The 14667-nt window shown below is 38.8% G+C and overlaps 2 long non-coding RNA genes across 2 annotated transcripts in view; one reads left to right on the top strand and one right to left on the bottom strand.

Moving 5' to 3' along the window:
• LOC148149803 (uncharacterized) overlaps positions 1-14667 on the bottom strand; it is an 85867-nt gene that overhangs the window by 59319 nt on the left and 11881 nt on the right. The gene's annotated exons all lie outside the window — the stretch shown is intronic.
• Positions 14062-14667, top strand: part of LOC148149802 (uncharacterized) — a 57672-nt gene continuing 57066 nt past the window's right edge. The window contains exon 1 of the long non-coding RNA XR_015757364.1: positions 14062-14114. This is a non-coding gene — a long non-coding RNA (uncharacterized LOC148149802). The remainder of the gene's footprint in view (positions 14115-14667) is intronic.

The raw sequence follows: 14667 nt of genomic DNA, 5'->3' as shown, positions 1-14667 counted from the left end.
CAGCTTTTTGGCAGTTTTTATTATAACAAGGATATTAAATGAAAAGTTAATGGGAAATGATTGGTTAATTACATGACTATTTACTCCGGATTCTATTTCTTTGGGCTGGAGATACAATATCTATAAAGATGCAACTATAGGCAATAAACACCTGACTAATTAAAATTAAGATATTCGCAATATTCAACAATTGAAGAATAAAGAATTCAGACATCACTTATTTGGAAAAAGACTTCGATTTTCTTCAAGCTGACAATGCAGACATGAGCTAATCTAGGCTGCCCTTTGGACTTTTTATGAATGTTTATGACGAAGCAGTCTTTCTGCTTGTTGACCAAGAACCTGTTTTAGTGGAAGATCTGCAGCTGCTGTGAGAGAAACCTGTCCCTGTCTCTCCTGCGCTCTCCAAATCTTCACCTAGGATCTTTGCTGAGTTTGATTGGGTCTCCATTTCTACAAGCATACAGGGAACTTTCGATTTCCACAGCAGCGGGGAAGGTACAGTTGCTATTTTAAATTACCAGCTGAGGACTAAAGCCTTTGGAAAGCCACATTTACCTTTTTGTTTCCTTCATTGAACTTTAACTTAGCTAAAGTTTCTCTCCTCTACTTCATATTTGGCATTTTCTTGCATGTTTGGTTCATGTGTTTGTGTTTGCAGGCTGGGTTGTGGAAGCTGTATTTTTACTTTATGAATAGTTTTATCTGAGTGGGTTTTAACCTAATAAAACAACTTGTTAAACTCAAAAAAAATCTAGGTGGCATGGTGCCTCAGTGGTTAGCACTGCCATGTTACTGTGCCAGGGACTCAGGTTTGATTCTAGTCTTGGATGACTATCTGTGTGGAGTCTGCAAATGTTCCCATTTCTGTGTGGGTTCCCATTAGATGCTCTGGTTTTCTCCCACAATCCAAGGATAAGCAGGTTTGTTTATTAGCCATGCTAACTTGCCCTGTAGTGTTCAGGGATATGCAAGTTAGATGGATTAGCCATGGTAAATGTGGGATTACACTGCATGGATTCTATGACTGTCTTTTCCTTTATAAACCACACATGAACAGGTAAGTACACATTGAATTGACAAACAGATCCTTTTTAAATTCAAAACCTTGTTACACTCAAACATGGAATGTGAAAAGAGAGGTGCCATTCCAGCATTCCATTGTGATAACAATGTCAAGAACAGTAATGGTTCCAGCACAGAGGCCCCCTGGGGCATCCTGAAGACAACATCGCTAAGGTAGAATAATTTCACATTACACACAACTCTTGGTCTTCTGTCGGTAAGGAAGTGCTGGGTCCAATTTAATAATGTCTCCCTGATTTCACAGTAGCGGCTTTGAACAAAAAAATTTCATGAGGAACTTTGTCAAAGGCTTAATTGAGAAATCCAGTATTGCAATGGGAGTCATCTCATCACTTTGGAGACTTGAAATTAGATCATTGACAGTCTTCAATAAACTGTATTTTGGTAGTTTTTTTAACCTGAAAACCATGCTGACTATCCAGAGGATATTACAAGCTTCAAAGTACTTCATGACATGAATAAAGATAGTTATAAACAATCTGCTAATGACATCAGAGAAAGTTATCAGTCTGGAGTTTCCTAACTGACTTTTCTCCCCTTTTTTGAGTATACCACTGATGTTAACAAATTGGTCTATATTGAAGCCAATTCATCAGTTTCTGAATTAAAACTTGGGGTGAGGGTCAGGCAGCAGGTGAGTGGGAAAGGGGAGTGTTCGGATACATGAGGGGGATCTTTATTTGTATTAGAAGCAAAGGAACAGCAGTAGACCCTTCAGCCCATCAAGCCTGTATACCTTTCTCAGTTATGGCTGATCTTCTACCTTAATGCCAATTTCCCACACTATTTCCTTTTCTTTAATGTCATTAGCTGTGAGAAACCCATTCAATTCTGTCTTAAATATGCTCAATAATTGAACTTCCATAGACAATTCCAAAGAGTACCAACCTGAGTGAAGAAATTCTTCCCCCTCTCAATTATAAATGGCCTGCCTTTTAATCTGAAACTATGTTCCTTGGTTCAAGAGTCACCAACTAGGAGAAATATTCTCTCTGTATCCATCATACCATACACTGTAAGAATTTTGTAAGTTTCTAACGAGATCATCACTTATTCTTCAAAACTCTGGAGAATACAGATCAAGTTTGCTCAAACTCTCCTCATTAGACAATCTGCCATTTCAGGGATTAATCTCGTGATCCTCCATTGCACTCCTTTTGTGACAGCATATCCTTGAAAATGAAGAGACCAAAGAGTATAATCCTGCAGTGGCAGTTTCACCAAGGGTCTACACAACTACAGCAAGACATCGACTTCGATACTCAAATCACTTTACAATTAATGCCCCAAGATAGCGCTTGCCTACCTAATTGTTTGTTGCAAATCCATCCTATCTTTCAATAATTCATGAATGATGTCATCCATTAGATATCTACAATTATCAACTTCACACCATTTGAGGAATAATCTGTCTTTTTTTTTAAATCAAGGTGAATAACTACACATTTATTTATATTATATTCCATCAGTCATGTTCTAGCCTATTAAATCCTCTCAAAGCCTTCTTGCAGCCTCCTCATAACTACGTTCCTATTCGTTTGGAGTCATCAGAAAATCTGGAAATGTTGTAAAATGTCCCCACATTCAAATAATTCATTTAGATTATGAACAATTGTAGACACAGTATTGACCCTTGTGAAACTTCACTAGTAAGTGCCTGCCATTCGGAAAATGATCAGTTTGTTCCTAGCCTCTGCTTTCTGCCTATTCTCAGTCCATATTCTCTCAAATAATCCATATTTCTCCCAAATCCTATGCATTTCAATTTTATTTACTAATCTCTTGGTGTAAGACCTTATGCATAGCCTCCTAAAAATCTAAATATTGCACATCTGCTCATTCTCCTTTATCAATGCTACTAGTAACATCCTCAAAAAAGTTTGGCAAACATAATTTCTCTTTCATAAATCTACGATGACTCTGCACAGTTTTTCTATGTGCCTATAAATGTTCAGTTAAAACATCCTTATAATTCTCCTTATAATCCTTATAATATTCTAATATTTTGCCATCTACTAATTTCAAGATAAAACATTTGCAATTCCTCCCTCACCCTAATTATTCGCATCCTTTCTTAATTAGTAGAGTTACATTTGCTACCTTCCAGTTAGTGGGAGCCTTTCCAGAATCTATAGAATTACAGGTTGTAGTCAAAAACTCAGGATGAATCTCACCTGATCCAATATTTATCAGTCTCCAATTTATCTGTTTTTCAAGTACCATCCTTTTTTAAAAATTTAATTTCATTTTATAACTCCTCAGTCACACAAATCACTCAGTCACTGATATTTCTGGAGATTTTCAGTATTGTCTTACATGAAGAGAGATGCAAACTAACTGTTCAGCTATCCCACTATTTTCCTGTTCTCCCCTTTAAATTCCACTCTCCCCTTCTTTAATGGGTCCATATTGTCCTTAATAATCTTTTCCCTATAGAAGCTTTTACAGTCTGCCTTTATTTTCCTCATTAGTTTCCTTTCACATTCTCCTTTCAGTTTCCTTGTTAGCTTGTTGGTCCTCTTTTGTCGTGTCCTAAATTGCTTCCAAACTTTAGAACTACCACTAGTTCTGACATTCTTATAAGCCACTTCCTTTTATGTTAATAGAAACCTTAATGCTTTCATTAACCACTTTGATTCACCTTTCCTTTTGAGTGTTTGTGACTTAGAGGAATGTACATCTTCTGTAGACTTCGAAGTACAGAGAAATCTCGATTATCTGAACAAGATGCATGGACATTATTTCGTTCGGATAATTGATTATTTGGTTAATTGATTCAATGCCTCTCCTCTGGAGCTCGGAGTTTTCTGAAGTTCCTTTTTCCTTGCTCTGCCTCCATTGCTCCCTCTCTCTGTCTCAGGGTTTGTTTCTGAGCAGACACACACTTGTGTGTAAGGGACCTGCAGCATTGCTGAAGCCTCAACCACCCACATCTCCCCCTCACCCCCTTCCATCAGTTCAATGGGATTGACACAGCGAGCATTTGCCAAGTCCACTCCGCATTCAGGAGACTAGGCAGTAGCACACCACGTAAGCTCCCCCACCCACCATCGAACCCACCAACCCCACCCTGTATCTGCCCCCAACCTCGTTCGTGCCCAAAACACTGTCCCGCACCTCCACCACCCCCCCCCCATCCAACCCAGCCGTCCCACGCCCCCAATCCGCACATGCAAAATGAATTCTACATCTTGATCCTTTGATTTAAGGTTCTCTCTTATTAATGTAAACATCTCCTCCCCTATTAGGAGCACTAGTTCACCTCTTTTTCCTTCTTATCTATGCATCCTAAGTGTAGAATATCCTTTGATATACCATTTCCAATCTTAGTCAGCCTGTGGCCATGTTTCTGTAATGGCAATTAAATCACGTAAATTTATCCCAATTTATCTATTTGACTCTTCAACCTTCTTGTGACTGCTGTATGCATTCAGATATAGTGCCTTTAATTCAATCTTTTTAACATGACTCTTCAGTTAGATCTTATTTGTTTGTTATCAATATTTTGTCTGTCTTCTAGTCTTGCATACTACTCTTAAAGGTTCTTTTACTAATTTTACTTCCCTTGAACTGGAGCTCAAATATAGGTCCCACCTTCCTTGCCAATATAGTTTAAACCTTCCTAACCAACAATTTCAAGTTTCCTTTTGAGGATGATCATTGAAGTCCTACAAAGTGACAGTCTGTCCATATTGCACAGGTCTGATTTGCTCCAGAACCAATCCCAATAGCTCAGAAATCTGACAACTTCCCCCTACATTGATATTTCAGCTAGATATTCCAGCACAGAACTGTCCTATTCCTAGTCTCACTAGTGCATAGGACTGGTAATAATCCTGAGATTACTATTCTGGAGGTATTGCTTTTCCATCTCCTTCTTAGTACTCTGAAATTTGTTGTTCCTCATCCTCTTTTCTACCCAAGATATTGGTCCTGACATGAACTACGATCTCTGATTGTTCACCCTCCCCTGCCCAGAAAAATGATCTGTGATATCTTAACTGTAGAGACCATCAGTAATTTTCATTTATTTTCCTCAATTTTTGACTTGGATCTGTGAGTTGAATTTAAGAATTGAACTTTGAGCAGCAGCTTGTTTCAAAAAAGAAGTGAACAAAGTTAGATGTTTTCTGTTGGAAACTGGCCTGGATAGAAATATAAATTCACTACTAATCAAAGGATAGTGTAGACAAACTAGCACTGTGTGGTTGCCATGCTCAGGGCTGGCAGCTGCTTGGATTTTGAATTGGCCAATCAAGGGAAAGCTAGTGCGAACCAGCCAGCCACAGAGAATACTGATTGAAAAGGGAAAACAAATAGAGAACTGGTCTAACTGGGTTTTGGCAGGAGGCAGCATGATTTTTGTAAACTTTCAGGGACAGTGTTGATTTTTTTTGCTTTCTCTCTCTCTACCTCTCTAGTGTCTCTCCAACTATTGAATTGTTGAATGTTCTGAGGAAAGAATTTCAGTCTGTAAGAAGTAAATATTTCTGAAAATCTGCTGAAACTGTTTGCATTAAGCAATGACTTCAGAATTCAAGCAAAATATATAATTCTACATGCCTGTGAACAAGCTATTGTGAAAGGATTGTTGAAAACCTGGGTGCCCATCCATTAAAGTTACTTATTTAACTAACAAATAACATTCCGTTTTTATTTTCTGTATTATCTATGCCTTAACTACTGTCTGTATGTGAGTGGGGGTTATGATCAACGGAAGATTGGGCTTTAGATTATCAATATTAATTAGTTTGCTCTGTTGTTTCTCTGTGTTATAGTATAGTTACATTGTTAATAATAAGTTAAGCTTTGTTTAAGTTATAAATGTAGTGTCTAAGATCTCTTATTCATAAAGTCTGGTGAAGAATAATTGAGCAATTTTGACTGTCATGAAATGAGTTAATTCATGTGTTGTGATTCCAGGGATAGTGAGTCTCATTCAGTTTGGCTTGCTATCCCTGTGACATAACATTAGCAACATGGTTAACTTTCCAGTGTAATTTTGAAAGATTCTCTGTACATCGACAGAGGTTTAATATTCCTAGAAAGTAAGTTCTTTCTTCCTGTTGGTTCTTCAACCAGCTATTCCATTGGAGCCAAGAGATCTTTCACAGTCTTTCTATAGTCACAATGGTTTGGGATAGTGCCTCCTACACTCCAGTTAACATTAGGTAGATTGTAGGCTCCTCTTTTTATGATGTCTGAATTTAGATCCTTTTTTAGTAGTTTGTTGACCTCCTCAACTGCATATTTATCATCATGTTTCTAAAGAATATGATGCATTAAACTGGCTGAACAATGTTTTCATTTTATTATAAAGGTTTTAAATGTTACACTACTTATCAAGTCTCTGTATTTTATGCACGATCCAAGCAAATGGACAAATTACCTTAGACGTTTGGTATGTTATGGCAACCTGTGAAAAAATTGACCTTCAAAGTCTTATTTGGCAACATTGAGGTTTGATACCGGTATGAACTACACCTGTAAAATCCAAACTTCAACAATTCAAATTAACGCTGGATGCTAATGTTGAATTCCAAGTCATTATCAACATTTCTATGTTTCTTTGTGTGCTCCACAAACACCTGAAGATGAGGCTTGCACAGTCCTGTGTGTGGCAATGCATACCTCAGATAATAACCAGAATCTCCTGGAACATTTTAGTAATACAATATTACTACAGTGAAACACTGCAGACCTTTGATCAGCATTTTATCAGATTAATAATCCCTCAAGCAACATTACAAAGTGTCATGAGAAACTGTCCATATTTAATATGAACGTAACACAGAGAAAACACTTTGTTCTTTATTCCACATAATGCACTCAGACATTTTCTGTCAGAGCTTGAAGATTTAAACAACCTTAATATGTAAAAATACTGTGGTCTGCTTTATTCAAGATGTCTAAATTGAATTAAAACCTCGTGAAAAACAGATGCAGTTGATTCACTGAAGATTAAAAGCGTGTTGCACATAAGCAAGGGCATGATAAATGTAGTCTTAGCAAAATTTCAGTAGCAAGTGTTTGCCATAATGACTGCTGTTGCAGGCTTTATGCCAAATTTACACCAGCGCTTCGTAGGCCCTCTGCCAAACCTTTATTCTTGGTTCGCTTCACAGTGTGGCTTAAGACATTGCAATATTACAATCAATTGGTTAAGTAATTAAGCAAGATGGAAATATTGAGTACTAGTCATTGTTTTAGTATGTTTACTTGTTGATAAATTTACCACATCAATTGCTTGAAAATCATTTCTAATAGACCATCAAAACTACAACAAAGACATACTGATTATACAAAGCTTAATATATGCCTTTCATCATATTTACGTGCAGCTGTTTCCATGAAAAACGAAGGTTTTTGACAGACCTTCAAAGCTATCAAATATAAATGTTAATGATATAGTTTTTATTTCAGTTCAATGTCAATTATGACTCAGTTTAGATAAATCTAGAGAAAGTTTGTTTGTCTTAATTGACTTTCATTTGGTTGCTTACCACAGAAGACACAGTTCAGTTGAGAATTGAAATACATTGCCAATACCATAACAGCCGGGTGTCATCAGGAATAGTAAAGCTCCTCCAATACATGAAATATGAATGTGGTGAGAAGGTGAATGAACTAAGTGGTTACTGGCTTACACCCTACCACAGCAAACATGGACAGAATAGTCAATCAAGAAATTTTCTAAGGTTAAACTGAACTTGGATCCTGAAAGTTTCTTCATCACTTCACAAGACAGAGACATCTTTCCAAGGATCTTTAATTCGTCCAGAGATCGGGAGAAGTATTGGATTGTGCAGTGGAAATTCAAAAAGAAATACAAAGTCTTGAAAATAGGGATGTCTCAGGATTTATTGACTGTCCTTTTGACAATAGGCCAACTCCATGAAATGTAAATTCTCCAACTGAACCTTCATCCTTTGATCGAGCATGAACTAGCATCATCCTTCACTAGCTTCACTATCATCTCTGCTCCTGCCCTTTCTGAGCTCATCTGGTTTGTGATTCGCACTAAACCACTGACCACTCAACTTGGTTCCACCTCAGTCAAATAAATGCTATCCTTCTTTCCTTGAAATCTGCTATCATCACTGCTTTCCTCAATTAAAAAACTCTTGACCTGTCACCCTTGCAAATTACAATCCCATCTTCAATTGCCGTTTCACCTCCAAAGGTTGTGTTAGCATTTTCCAAATCCATCCTCATCTGTGTCAGAACTGTGTGTTTAAATCCCTCTAGTCAGGTTTGCAACCTCACCTCCATGCTGAAATAATTATGATCAAAGTCACAAATGACATCCTCCATCATAGTAGCATCAGTAAATTTTAATTCCTCATCCTTCTCGATTGTGCGTAGCTTTCGATACAAGTCTTCAAAATATACTCCATTTATAGTGTTTATTTCCTCACAAACTCAGCCTACTCGATTGGTTAATGTTGTTGAAATACTGTTAGTGTCCTCTAACATGAACACCTATGCTAAGTATTTATTCACCTCCTGCTTTATTTCCTAGTTCCCCATTATAATTTCCCGAAACTCGTTTTCAAAATGGCTATGTTCAGTTTGGTCTCTCTCTTCCTTTATATATATATTTAAAGAAGGCTTTATGTCTGTTTTTGTATTACTTACCAGATGGCCCTCAATTTATTTTCTCCCTCTTTTTTTGGTGAACTTTTATTGTCTCTTACAACTTACCCAACCCTCTACTTTACCACTAACCTCTGCTACCTTGCCTGCTTGTTGTTTTAATTTGGAGCTGTCCTTGTATTGAAAACTACACACAATCAAGAAGGATGAGGAATTAAAATTTACTGATGCTACCATCATGTAGGATGTCATTTGTGACTTTGATCATAATTATTTCAGCATGGTGGTGAGGTTGCAAACCTGACTAGAGGGATTTAAACACACAGTTTTGACACAGATGAGGATGGATTTGGAAAATGCTAACACAACCTTTGGGGGCAAAATGGAAGTTGGAGATGGGATTGTAATTGGCAAGGGTGACAGGTCAAGAGTTTGGACGGCACGGTGACACAGTGGTTAGCACTGCTGCCTCACAGCGCCAGAGACCTGGGTTCAATTTCCGCCTCAGGTGACTCTCTGTGTGGAGTTTGCATATTCTCCCCGTGTCTGCTTGGATTTCCTCCGGGTGCTCCAGTTTCCTCCCACAATCCAAAAATGTGCAGGCCATGTTAAATTGCCCGTAGTGTTAGGTGAAGGGTAAATGTAGGAGAATGGGTCTGGATGGGTTACGCTTCAGCGGGTCAGTGTGGACTTGTTGGGCCGAAGGGCCTGTTTCCACACTGTAAGTAATCTAATCTAATATGTGATTTTGGCAGGTGTTCATAGGAAGAAGCAGCCACTCAGAACACTCCAGATGGGCCCAGACCCTTCATCCCCATGCTGTCTGTGATACCAATGTTTGCAGAAATCCCAGCCTGGGAGGGCAAGCCCTTACCTGGAAAGAGCATACTCAGTAAAGTTTAAATCCTGCCCTGATTTGACTTGCCAAACTGCAACACCTCATATGTATCTAAATTAAATTCCATCTGCCGCTCCCTGGCCCATCAGCCCACCTGATCAACAGCATATTGTATTCTGAGGTAAACTCAATCAAGTTAGTGAGATACGAATTCCTAAGCACTAAGCCATTTTGACTATCCCCAATCAGTCCTTGCCTTTCCAAATACATGTAAATCCTGTCCCTCAAACTCTCCTTCAACAACTTACCCACCAGTGATGTCAGGCTCACCAGTCTGTAGTTTCCTGGCTTTTCCTTACCACTATTCTTAAAAAATGGCACCACATTAATCATTGTCCAGTCTTCTGGCAATTACCGATGGCTATCAATGATATAAATATCTCAGCAACGGGCCCAGAAATCACTTTCCTAGCTTCCCACAAAGTTCTGGGATACAACTGATCAGGTCTTGGGGTTTATCCCCCTTTATACATTCTAAGATGTCTAGCATCTCCTCCACTGTAGTATGGACACTTTTCAAGATATCACTTTATTTCTCCAGTTCTCTAACTTATATATCCTTCTCTACAGTAAATACTGATGCAAAATAATATTTTGGATCTCCCCCATCTCTTGCAGTTCCACCCAGAGACAGGTCTTGTTAATTTTTAAGGGACCCTATTCTCTCCCTAGTTACTCTTTTGCCCTTAATGGTGAACGTGCTGCCAAGCCACTCTTGTTGGCGGATATTGAAATCCCCAACCAAAGTACACACTTTGCTCTTTCCAACTTCAGAGCTTCCTCCAAGTACAGTTCAACATGGAGGAGTATTAATTTATCAACTGGGGAGGGATAGTGAGTACGTACTAACCAGCAGGCGGTTTCCTTGCCCACACTTGGCCTTCTGCCATGATATTTCACAGGTTTTGGAGTCAATGTTGAAGATTCCCAGGGCAACTCCCTCCTGAATGTACATCACTGAGCCACTACTCTGATAGGTCTGTCCAGCTGGTGGGACAGGACTGGAATGTAATGGCTGTGTATGGGACATTGTCTGTAAGATGTGACTATGGTATGCTTGTTTGTCTGTGAGACATCTTTCCCAATTTTGACACTTACCTCCAGCTGTTGGTAAGGAGTACTTCATAAGGTCAACAGAACTATGTTTTTCATTGTTGTTTCTGGTGCTGAAGCCAATGTCTGGGTAGTCACTTCAGTTTCATGGCTTTCTTTAGCCTTTGTAGCAGTTTGAAACAACAGAGTACTTTCCTAGACCATTACAAACACAACTAAGCATTAACTTTTGGAGCCACATTTAGGTAGACCAGGTAGAGACAGCTGATTTCTTTTCCAAAAGGGTTTTAGTGATCCGGATAGATTTATATGATAATCATTACTGTTTTCATTATTGGTCACCATTAGGCTAACTTTTTAATTCCAAGTTTTATTGACTTAAATGTCACCATCTGCAATGGTGGATATAAACCCATGTCCCTGAAACATTAAGCTTGAATTCTGGATTACAATTTCTGTGACTTTAACACAACAACATCAACTTCCCTCATTCCGAAACTATTCCTCTGGCACGAGCAATAGGACAAGACAATTTAATGCCACATTTACTGTGACATTCTAAATAACATGTTTATTCACTGTTTAGGAATTGTCAAACTCTACTGAGTATTTTGTTACATCTCTATAGCACAAACCAATTTCTCAGAAAATAACATCATCTCTCGTGTTAATAATTTTCTCAATCTTTTGTCAGATTGCAGTTTCTTTGAAAGTGGCAAGAAACTATTTGAATAAAACAATTCTGCATGTGGTAAACTTTAACTACTAACCCTTTAATGGAGTGTTACTGCTGGCAAGAAGCTGAAAACTTAGCAAAGCTGTGAAATTAATTTTCAAGCATTTCAATTTCTGCCTGTTACGCCATGTGTTCTCGACTTCAAAAGCTCCACTGGAGGGGGAGGTTTCCAAAACTGAAAGGGAGACTATTTCTTCAGAGTTATTGTGGATGTTGATGTCAGGATTAAAGACAGTTTTAAAGCTAATCCTATTTTTCCACTGGACGTACTCAGGGCTATCAGCGTATCTTTGAAGTACATTTACGATTAGCAACAATGTCACAGACTGAAACACTTGAAATACATAATTTTTTTAAGAAAAGAATAATATAAATCAAAACAAGTTTTAAATCAAAGTGAGTGATTGGTCCTTCTAATGAGTGACATCTTACAGATGTGTACTAACATAAATTACATAATTGACATTCAGCAATAGTGAGGGCAAATGTAAATGATCAAACTGATTATGCCGTTTTCTGATCTTTTTACTTTTATTTGTATAACCTTTAAGATATTGAGGATTCAAAATGTACCTGTCATTATTAACACTGAAATTGCTTTTCTGCTTTGTGAGGGCTGCAAATTCAAGTCAATGATATTTACACCAAGCTTTGCCCAAACTGGCTGAGGCAGTGCTTTCATTCAGACACCTCTTGTGAAAGGCACACATAATAAGGTTTCCAGTAGACATTCCCTTCTTTGAAGGAAAAAGGGAGGAAATAATGCAGGTTGGAAAGCAGGTTAGTGAAATAGTATCTGAGACAGTAGGACACAATGTTAACACATTATCACCCCAAAGAAATTGAAGGAGAGGTTTCAAAGATTTCAAGGAGAATGTCTGCTAAAGAGTATAGAGGCAATAGGAAGGCTGCCTGGGCATTTGCCTGCATATTAGATCAATTACCTAAACACGTTCAGCTGTACAATAGATGCTGTTACCATCACACTCAATTTTTTTGACGCTAGTTCTTTTCATGGCTGGTACGGGGATGGAATATGGGGTGGGGTTTGGGGGGAATGGGGTGTTGTGGGGCCAGGGTGGGATTGGGCTGGTGGGAGTGGTGGTGGCAATGTGCAAAACCACAAGGGTCACAGGAGGTCGTGAATTATTTTACAATCTCCGCAGAAAACAATATCTAGAAAGAATAAAAGAAATGTGAACTTCCAAATGATTGCTAAAAGGAGGACTAACAAACTTTCACTTTTGATGGTTTTACCATAACAAACTCACTAAATGCACTATTGACTAAACATTGTTGATGTAGTGATAAAGGTCACTGATACTTTAAACCATAGGACAGATATTTGTCCTTTTACTTTTAACACAATGGAAGATTAAACTTAATAAAAACTAAAATAATCATGGATGCTGTAAATACAAAACAAAAGCAAAGATCGCTGGAAAAACTCAGTGGGTCTGGCAGCATCTGTGGAGAGAAGGCAGAGTTAATGTTTTAGATTCAGGGACCCTTCCTCAGAACAGGAAGGCAAAACTTCACAGTACCTTATACTGTCCTTTAAATAAACGCTTGACTTAGCCTGTCCAAAGTGATTTTCCGCTCTCTAGTGTTTACTTTTGATCCTTCCTTTCCTCAGTCTGGTATCTTTTAACTCCTGAACTGTTTTTCATGGTAAAAGGTTTTCCTGGCAACTCCTTTAGCACAGACTAGGTTATTCTTCAAGCCTTGCTTCAATCCTTTTCAATATAGTCTTTTCAAGTGAAGCACAAACTCTCACCTAAATGCCTGCACAGTGATAAACAGTGACTGTTGGCTTCTTGATGCTCTCTCTCTCTCTCAGACCCTGGTAGACCTACTTTATCTATGATATTCAGTGATATTTCAGCAAAAGTTTTAACCTGATCTAACAGTGACCTTTTCTGCACCCTTGCCCTTTTAAAGCCCATTAAATACAAAGGAGAGGAGAGGGTGAGTGGAGGACTCCAAGGTTGATAGTCAATAACACCGAGAGCACCAGGTGGTGGAGGACACTGAGATAAGCTGTCGGCATCATCTTGAATAGTGGGTCAGCAGAGGTATACCAAGACAGACATTCAGCAGCACCTGAAGGTCTGGGTGGATGGATGATACTAAGATAGGCAGTCAGGAGCTCCAGTAGGACCATGAATGTGCATGATCCCAAAACAGGGAGGCATCAGCAGCTAGACAAGTGGGTAAGTGGAGTACCCCACGAAAGGCAAACAGTAACAGTGCAGCAAGTGTGAGACACTGAGACAGGCAATCGGAAACATTTAGAGGAGCCCAAGGCTCTGGCAGAGGACAAATAATAATAAATGTAATAAATAATGAAAATGCTAAAGTTGAAAGGTTTATTAAATTCAAATTTTTAAGTCACTATTGTGAATGGTAGTGAGAAAAGACAATAATTAGTTAACCATATGACTAATTAATTACTCAACTAACTAAGGCACAGCAAAGAAGGCAGGACAGATGATATGTTGCAATGGCATAATGTTCGAGATCCTGGTTGTCAATGTGATCCAAGACAAAATTGTGTGTAGGAGGTGGTTCCAGCTCAAGCAGCTTCGGCTCAGAGCTTATAGCTGCAGGTTACAGATACTGCAACGGATCAGGGAGTGGGGAAATTTGCTTGAACACTTTATTCCTGAAGGCATTCACACACCTTAGGATAGAATCTTCTGACTGGTGTCTGCTGAGGGAAAGGAGCATGTGATTGTAAATGAGGTAGGTAAAGGGATTCGGAGAGCAGGTGAGTCTTTGCGATCATCCAACAGGTTGGAAGTTCCTTCGATTTGCTTTAATGACTATGAGAGCTTCAGGGTGAATAAACTAACTGACTGTGGCTCTGTGCTAAAGGAAGCCATTCAAGGTGGGAGAGCAAAAAGGAGTGCAGTTGTAGCAGGCGATGGCATAGTAGGGCGATATACACAATTCACTGTAAATGTGAACAAATATCCAGATGGTTGTGTTGTCAGTCTGGTTTCAGTGTGTGGGGTGCCTGGGCTGGACATGAACTTCTTGCAGGAGAGGGAGGAAATAGTTTTGATGGTCCATATTGGTACAGATGGTACAGACAAGGAAAATGGTTCTACATAGTCAACATGAAGAGATGGCAGAGGTAAAAACAATGACTGCAGATGCTGGAAAGCAGATTCTGGATTAGTGGTGCTGGAAGAGCACAGCAGTTCAGGCAGCATCCAAGGAGCTTCGAAATCGACGTTTCGGGCAAAAGCCCTTCATCAGGAATAAAGGCAGTGAGTCTGAAGCATGGAGAGAT

Source organism: Chiloscyllium plagiosum, unplaced genomic scaffold (assembly GCF_037043375.1).
Source record: "Chiloscyllium plagiosum isolate Xiang-an unplaced genomic scaffold, Cpla_swu_hap1 HiC_scaffold_6, whole genome shotgun sequence".
NCBI lineage: Eukaryota > Metazoa > Chordata > Chondrichthyes > Orectolobiformes > Hemiscylliidae > Chiloscyllium > Chiloscyllium plagiosum.
The sequence above is the reverse complement of the archived record's forward strand: the minus strand, read 5'-3'. Positions and strand labels throughout refer to the sequence as shown.